This window comes from Vespula vulgaris, chromosome 10 (assembly GCF_905475345.1).
Source record: "Vespula vulgaris chromosome 10, iyVesVulg1.1, whole genome shotgun sequence".
Taxonomy (NCBI): Eukaryota; Metazoa; Arthropoda; class Insecta; order Hymenoptera; family Vespidae; genus Vespula; species Vespula vulgaris.
This window is the reverse complement of record NC_066595.1, coordinates 937822-946902: the sequence shown is the minus strand read 5'-3', so window position 1 is coordinate 946902 and position 9081 is coordinate 937822. Positions and strand designations below refer to the sequence as shown.

The window sequence follows — 9081 nt, the reverse complement described above, 5'->3', positions numbered from 1 at the left end:
GTGCGCCGTCTGGCGTGCCTGCCGACAGTCTACTGCTTTCCGAGAAGCACGAGGCGATTCCGTGTATCGAGCGCACTTCCCTCCCCTTCCCCTCCCTCTCCTACCATTTCCCTCTCTCTTTCTCTCTCCCTTCACGACCGAGGAGGATCCGCGATGACGAGCGAGAGAGAGAGAGAGAGAGAGAGAGGGAGAGATTACGAGTACGACGGAGAAACCTTCCTTCAGGGACGACGAGCTTACTATTACTCTCCTTACGAGTATTGTCCCCTCTCTCTCTCTTTCTCTCTCTCTCTCTCTCTCTCTCTCTCTCTCTTTTTCTCTTTTGAAATTCATTTGCTTTAATCGTTGTAATCGACTCATTTTATACCTTACTCTAGAACACGTTCGTGGCTCCTCTAACCGTGGCCTTGCACCCTTCCTTCCCTCCTTCCTTCCTTCCTTCCTTCCTTCCTTTAAGAAACTAGAAAAACAGAGACGATCATCGCGACGTAATAATCGGAGACACCCCGAGGCTATTCCGAGCGAGAATCCTCGCGATTAACGATCGAGATCGCTTTGTACGCCGGTCTATTTTTATACGAGTCCCAGAGCTATTTTTGGCGGTAAATTTGAAGCCAGAGGAAGACGATCGTAATCCGCTTTATTTATCCTGGGCCCGTAAAAGCCAAGGACAAACGTCCGTCTCTCTCGTATCGTCGTACTTACGTACTCCTCCTCCGCGTTCCGCGTACTTCGAACTTCCTTTTTTTTTCTCTTTCTTTTCTTTTTCTTTTTTTCTATCTTTTTTTCTTTCGTTTCTTTTTTTTTTTTTGTTCGAGGACGATCAGGGTTTATATCCATTAGATAGGCGTAATCTTCCTACGTCATCCGTCCGTCCTTTTTCCTTATCGAAAGAGCAAAACTTTTGTCTCGGACTTTGTTCCCAAATCGTACGATCGTTTTCGCGATCGCGTTCGATGAATATCGAAAGAGGACAAGAACTTTTTTGCGACTACGATCGTCTTCCTTGGAAACTTTCTCTCGCTTTTCTATCATTTCTCTCTTCTTACTCTTACTTGTTTTACCAAGCCTGTAATCATCGTAATCTGTCCGTCCATATAAATTTGCTATAAAAAAGAAAAAAAAAATATATATATAGACAGAGAGAGAGAGAGAGAGAGGAGAAACGAAACGAAACGAAACGAAACGTTCTTTCTTACTCCGTGTCTCTCCGTTAGTTGGCCAGCTCGCAATAACGAGTCATTACCTATTTATGAATGGGTGTGTACTATAAGCGCCGAGCAAATTAGCGTAATTTCGTTGTAACGCTATAAAACATCGCGAGAAACACGAGCGTTATTTCCAAAGAATTAATAGATCGTTACTCGGAAGAGTTATCGTCGTTCGCGCTCGGCTTCTCCTTTCTTGCGTTCCATATACACATACGGATATGTACATACGTACATAGGTAGATAGATACTTGGCTATTCGCGTAAATACGTCGCGTTTCTTTCATTATACGAGTATATATCTATCCAGCGAGACAGGAAGAAATTAAAATTCATTCGAAGGATGATCGTCCAACGACGATTTCAAATAGCTTCGTTCCGTCTCTATTCATTCCCAGCGCATCTTCCGTAAATGTTACATCGTAGAATTCGTAGAAGGTGCGTAGATGGTATACGGCCATTAACCGTTCGCGTATTCGCGAGAGTGGATATGCGAGTCGTATTCGTTGAATTCCAATTTCAACCTTCCTCGTTCCACATACCACACGCTTTGCTTAAACTTATACTCCTTGTCTCTCTCTGTCTCTCTCTGTCTCTCTCTCTCTGAATGGGCACGCTCTTGCCTCTCCGTGTGCTACTACGCGAGTAGTAGGGACACTTGAATGGGATCACGATCGTAGAAAGATCGCGACTGGCTCTACCACCACCCGACTTTGGAAGTAAGGATCGTTGTCTCTTCGATAATAAGAAATTCCTTTGGAGACGAAGGAGTAGTTGGTTGGTTCGTACTTGAAAAATGAGAACGATTACCGAGACGCGCGACCAGCTGCAAAGAGCACACGAGTGTATCCTTAGGAAAAACTCGCAAGACCGTCTCGGAGGAGTCGACGATTCCCTCGGCGACTTCCGGTATCCACGACGAGTAAAAGACGAGGCTGCGCGCTTTGAAAGAGGAACAAGGATCGCTAACAAGTACTCGGAGTGGTACTTTGCGCGTAGTAGTAGTGTAGTAGTAATGTAGTAGAACGCGCACATCTATACATACGCACACATATATATATATATTCAACATAAGACGCCTATAGGTTTCTCGTATTGCGCACGGCTGCCATGTGACGCGCGCGCTCCGAGTGTGTGCTATAGCGTGCGGCTGTGAGTGCCTGGCTTCGTCCATACGTACGTATGTTTGTTCGTTCGTTCGTTCGTTCGTTCGTTCCTTCGTTCAGGCCGGCTTGCAAGCCGCAGAGAAAGAGAAAGAGAAAGAGAAAGAGAAAGAAAAAGAAAGAGAGAGAAAAAAGAGGAGACGGGAAACGAAAGGTGCTGGCAGCGGTGGTGGGGGTCTTTCTTGGAATGTCCCGCTGTCTCGGCCGAACGACGGTCCGGCTCCTCCGGAACTCCAACGCGCTGCTGGAACAGCCATCGGGTTCTTTTAGGGCCGACCGGTTGTCTCTCCCTCTTCCTCTCCGACACCCCACCACGAATCGGGCTGCGCCGCCGAGAGAGGAGCTCGCACACGTTTACCCCAGGCTTCTCTTACCTGCTTCGTTTGGAAACAGGGTGGAGGAGGAGATGGTGGAGAGGAGAGGAGAGGAGAGAAGAGATGGGGTGAGGAGAGGAGAGGAGAGAGGCGAGGAAAGGAGCGAAGAAGAGAAAGAGGAAGGGGAGAGCACACCAGCCAACAGATCTTTCCTTCTCTCCGTTCGCTTCGTCACGACTCTTACGTTCGCCTTTCAGACCCGTTCTCCGACATCGTTCTCCGACCCCCTCCCCTCCCTCGGCTGACTCAACGAAGGACGTTCCCTCGAATTTTAGGACCTTCCTCCCTTCCCTTCCTCCCTCCTTCCTTCCTTCCTTCCTTCCTTCCTCTCGTGTTTACGAATAGGATTTCCCGAATAAACGTTCGGTAGTGCGCTAACCTCCCAAAGGTTAGTACCCTTTCGTTAAGTTTCCCTTTGCACGTCGAAAGAGAGCATTCGTATTTTATTTTAAACTGACACCGATCGATCGATCCTTCATCGATATTTCGTCGATCACTTTTCCAAGCATTCTTTATCTCGCGAATCTCGTATTTCTCGATCGGCACGGATAAACCGTTCGCGATATCTCTTTTGTCGAACGTTTAGTCGTCGCCTCGCGATTGAACATCTCGCGTATGCACTCGGTGTATACGGCCCTGTCCCGCCGCCCTGACGATCAACGAGGCCTTCCGCCTGCTTCCCCCACCCCTCGGCACGCGGCTTCTCCACATCAGCGTGCTCCGTATCTCGTACTATTCTCCGCTACGTCCCTCTAACCCCACTTCCTTTCTCTCTCTCTCGTACTTTTGGATCGGTAGGAGTCTCTCCTTCTCCTTCTCTTTCTCCTCCTCATTTTTCCCGCTCCCAAGCTCGTTCTACCTCCGTCCTTATCCGTATCTCGGCACTTCTCGCGTCCTTTACCGCCTATCTCTTGGTTACATATATAGACAGACGGATTTGCACGGCGCCGTGTCGTCGAACGCTCCTGTATCTCGAAGGAGACACGTCACCGCTTCGGGTCGGTTCGACACATACGGAAAGAGAGAGAGAGAGAGTATGTGCGTGTGCGCGTGCGCGCGTGCTAACGCTATCAATAATGCATATTGTATATATTTCTTTTTGTCTTTTCGAACAACAAAGTCACGTAGAAAGCGAGGAATTTAAATTCGCGGTCATTGCATTAACTACTTCAACTTCTTCTTCTCTTTTTACCACTTCTACTTCTATTTCTATTTCTACTTCTTTCTCTCCCCCCCCCTCTCTCTCTGTCTCTGTCTCTGTCCGTCTGTCTCTTTCTCTCTCTCTCCATTTTCGAAAGTTCGACGCGATTTTTTCCGTCTCTTTTTTTTCTTTTCAGCTATCGCCAAGTTCATTTCGAAGCGCGTTAAGATCGTACGATCTAAAGAAAGGGAGAAGGAGGAGAGGCAACGTTCTCGATAACTCCGATATTAATTCCGCGCTTCTCGACTTTATCGTCGAGCAAAATCGTTACGACGACGACGACGAAGACGACGAAGACGACTTCTCGGTGTTATTTAACGCGAAAGTTTCGCAATCCTGCGAGTCGCTTCGTCGACTAGATCGACAACATCGTGCCGAGTTCCAGTCGTAAGTACGGACAATGTATACTCGATAACTGAGTCACTAGTATCCAAGATATCTTACCCATAGACACACATATCTGATATCCTCGACCGTCGTCTTTTACTTTTCGAATGAAAAAAAAAAAAAAAAATACATTCAAAATTGCAAGTGTTAAAACGATTGTCCGTGACATTATCTCTGTGGTTATCTCCGATCGAACGCATCGATCGATAGTTTCGACGAAAGATATATTGAATCGTAAAAAGAAAAAAAAAAAAGAAAAGAAAGAAAAATTTTTGTTCGTTAAACAACGTCGTACCTCGTGCGTGACAAAATGTTCCCCTGTAATTACTGCTACATAATATACCTATTACGTAATATGTATCTACCTACGTATTACCACGGCTTGTGGATGTTAACTCTCGAGGTCGAGTTCGATTTAAAAACATCGTGAAAGGTCAACTTACACCGTAATCAAACACTTCTTTTTCTTATTACGTTACACAATTTTTGTTTGTAAACTTCTCGCGAGGCCTCAGTCTTTCACGAGTGTTCGAATCGAAAGGACCAGAAGAGAAGTCTTGATATAATTACGATAGAGAATAAATTCAAAGTTGTAAACGAATGATATCTCGTTTCTTTCTTATTATTAGATTCGAAAAGATGGAGGAAGGAAAAGATCGAGATGATCAATAGGCTCGTCGTAATCGTCGTAATCGTCGTAATCGTCGTCGTCGTCGTTGTCGTCGTATCACGGGACCGTGACAGCTGTACGATGGAGTCCCTGAGAACTCGAGGAAAGTGGAAACGTAATTCCGACATAACTTTCTCGGAATGCTTTTATTAAAACTGTAAAAGCTTGGAATTCGACGCTGTAAAAGTCGACTGGTTTAGTTGCGATAGAAACAGAGAAATTTTCTTTTCTCCATCTGCTTATGTAAAGAGGAATGAATAGTAGCGTTTGAGGAGAGAGAGAGGGGGTAGCAGGAGGGAGGGGAAGAAAGGAGATAGATAAAGATGGAAACATCGAAACTCGTTGGTAATAACGAAGCCGATGATCGTACCTGCGCTGACCATGTCGACAAATCCAAGGAAAGGTGTAAGAAGGGCCAAGTCTCTCGGTAGAAGAGATGCATGAGGAGGCAACGCGTTGCAAGCAGGTACGTAGTACGTCGACGTAGAGAAAGAAAGAGAGGGGGAAAGAGAGAGAGAGAGAGAGAGAGAGAGAGACAGACAGAAGGTTCCTATCGTGTAACCGCGTGCCACGAGGAGCGAGCACCTGTTGGCTGCTCGTGTACAGCTTTTACAGGGAATTCCTTGGTCTCTCTGTGCTCGCGCGCACCATCGGACTTTCGACCAAGAAACGAAACGTGTTCTTTGCTTCGCCTTGGAACGGATATTTCATTGCATTCGACGTGACACATGTAGGTAGGTATGTATGTATGTATTTATGTATAGGTATGTTATGCATTTATTTACTACCTACATTGATACCGTATATAATGTTATTATATAGGTGTATGTAAGTAAGTATATATTTACATATACGCGCACGCTTCTCACATGCACAACGTCGTACGTGTTCCGTCTACGATAGAACATAACGTCATAGATCTAATCGCAGATAGTTAGGATTTCCGTTCGGTCGATTACCGTCCGCGTGTAATATGCATCATCATTTTTCGATCATTATCCTTTAGTTTTTTTCCCCTCGAGCATGTGCGGATCGTTCGTCATGTCATCTAGTATCTGATACGTCACTTGGAACTAGTATATACGTAAACGTCCAATTAAACGTGCCAAGTTCGTTCGCATCATTCGATTCTCTTTTACGTTCTCCTTGTTTTACGTCGTTCGAGTTACGGGGGAACTACCTATTTGCGAACTTTAATTTCCCCGTTAATCTCCTTTCTTTTTTCTTCTCTCTTTCTCTCTTTTTTGTCGTCATCGAATATTTTTGCTTTTTCAATCGACGTACTTACTGCGCGCTTGGTCTTTCCCTATACGTTAAACTTTCTAATTGTTTGGAAAAAAGGGAATTCGTATCTCCCCTTTCCGTATATATTTTCAAAGTGTTTGTCAACACTCGCGTAAGATTAGAGATCCGGAGACACAAGATGTATGCGTGTACGCCTCTGTGTTTGTGTTTATTTCGGTTACGAAGACGTACGAGACGTCGTCGTCGACGACGCGAAAGAATAATCGAAGAAGCGTAGTTTCTTTTAGAACGCAAACTGTTCTCGATCTTCTCTTTTCATCCATCGTATAGTTTCCGTTTCTAAGCGATAACTACGAGATGACGGAGAAGAACGTGCGAGCTCACGAGAAAGGCTTATGTACGACCAATCGAACAACGCAACGAACATTTGCGAGCGTGTTTGCGATGAAAATTGCATCGTCACGGCCTATCGAAGACCGCTATGCTACGATATTTAATCGAACGAGGTTTCATCCATCATTTATCGGCTGATAACAGAATATAATTAGTATATTAAGCAAGAATAATAATTTTTACACACACACACATATATATATAAATAAAACAGATTAGATAGGATCGACTAAGTGTAACATATAAAAAGAAGAAATATTTTTAAAGAGTTTGCCTAACATCGATCGTTTAAAAATGATTTCTTTCACGAGCTCTTAAAATATATTTTTCTGCAGATCCCGTGTAACAGAAGAAGAACTCGGCAACGTGAATCGGCGAACATGAAAAAGCGTTGGAAAATAATTCGATGAGTCAACGTATCGAAAAATTTCAAAGACGTTGGCAGGACGTTTATAGCGATTCAAGCGTGCACGTTTAACATTCTTATACGTCGCGTATGAATCGTAAAAATCTCTCTTGTTTGAATAAAACGAACGATGCGAAAAATGAAAAAAAATTATGCGGTCGGGAACTCGATTTGTAACGCATGATGCGTTATCATGTGTCGTCAGCAATATGTGTTTACGCACAATACGATTTCTTACCCTCGTTTATTAACGAAGCTTTAATTAGTCTCGAAGAAGACGACGAAGACGAAGACGAAGACGAAGAAAAAGAAGAAAAAAGAAGAAGAAGAAAAAGAAAAAAAATATTTTATCTAGGGAGCGTAAGAGTAAGCGTAGCAAAAGGTGGGGAAATCGCTAATACGATATGATGGTATATAAGTACTTACGTTAAGAGTACGCGAGAGATGATATCCCAAGAAAAAGAATAAGAAAAAGAGAGGAAAGAGAGAGAGAGAGAGAGAGAGGGAGAGAGGGGAGAGAAAGCAGGCTACGTAAATAAAGCACGTTGTCATTCGTGTGATCCGCTTCTAATATATTGTCTCGTGTTGGTCTCTTCCCTTATCATTCGTTTCATTATTTTTTTTGTCTCTCTTTTTCTCTCTCTCTCTCTCCCTCTCATCTTCTTTTATGGCTCACCCCTTTAGCTTCTTTTATTCGTTCTCGTAGAAAATTCTCCCTTCCTAAAGAACTTCTTTTGTTCTTCGTTTTAGATGTATCTATATCTTATACGACTACGTATATAAGTTTGTGTATGTGTATATATAGGTAGATAGATAGATAGATAGATAGACAAAAGGAGAGAGAGAGAGAGAGATAGAGATAGAGATCGTTTGCAGATATAATGTTTACACGATATTATCAACACGGGAAAATTGATTTATTCGATTAAACGATATCTCGCACAACGTTGCATGTTTCAAGAATTGCAAGAATGCAAGAAAAGAAATTGAACGAACGTCGAGTGAGTTCATTCGGTTCATTCATTATGCAATAACTGTCGTCGACGATGAAATAATAAGAACGCAGTAAGCATCGTTATAAAGAAAAGGATGCGTTTGTTTTCCCGCCAGTAACTCGAAGCGCCACGAAGTCCACGTGACCGGGTGACACGTGACCTTCCTATCTTTCGTAGAAATGGACGATAGAACGTGGAAGGATTCGATCGAAATTCGAATGAAAAAATAATGGACGACGAATATAAATTTTTCTTTTTTTTCTTTCGTCGTAGGATATCGTTTAAACGATAAAATAAAATGAATCGTCCATTACGATTCATCTTCGTAATTTTTTTTTTTTTCACGAGCTACCATTCAAAAACAAAATGTCCTTTCACCGACTCGAGAGACAATCATTTTTAGACGTAGGTACGCGTAATCGCAGGTACGCCTCTTCGTAATTTTTCCTTCGATGGTACATGCACTGACGTTAGAAAAAACGCTTTTGTGCACCGTCCTGGAGAAAAGCCAAGTGTCGTGCCGTTGAATTTTGCGACGCGTTCGACAACGTCACCTTCGTCGTACTTAAATTCCATCGGATACAGTTAGCAGAAATTATCCACGAAGTCGAATGACTCTGTGAAACTCGACTTTTTTTTTTCTTTAATATGCTCGATTCATTACTCTCGGCGTAAAACAACGAGAGAAAATTATAGATAGCTAATGAAAAAAAGAGTTAATTAGAACGAACGAACGAAGTCTGATTTAGAGAATAATCGACGAAGAAAACTCGAGGCGGTATTATCGATCGATCCGTTTCTCGATATAAATATCTAATAAAAATAATTCTTTTTTTAAAAAATTTCTTTTCAAACGTAATATCCCAGGAAGAGAAAGGATCGAATTTTCTTCTAAAGTTAATACGAAAGATTTTCGCGATGACTAGTTACATTCCCAGGAAATTTATTCGGCTTTGAAACGTGTCTCATCGTCCGTGTTACCTGACAAACGTCACTCGCCCGTCCAATTATTTTACACTCTAAGAACCCGAGTTGACAC

At 43.1% G+C, this 9081-nt stretch overlaps 1 long non-coding RNA gene across 4 annotated transcripts in view; it reads left to right on the top strand.

The window, feature by feature from the left end:
* Positions 1–79: 79 nt before the first annotated feature.
* The window catches only part of LOC127066698 (uncharacterized), a 31089-nt gene continuing 22087 nt past the window's right edge, over positions 80–9081 (top strand). For 2 of the 4 annotated variants that reach the window (XR_007782479.1, XR_007782476.1), the window contains exons 1-2: positions 80–4333; positions 4963–5469. This is a non-coding gene — a long non-coding RNA (uncharacterized LOC127066698). Of the gene's footprint in view, positions 4334–4962; positions 5742–9081 lie in introns of all 4 variants that reach the window. The other 2 variants (XR_007782477.1, XR_007782478.1) reach the window with 2 other exon arrangements.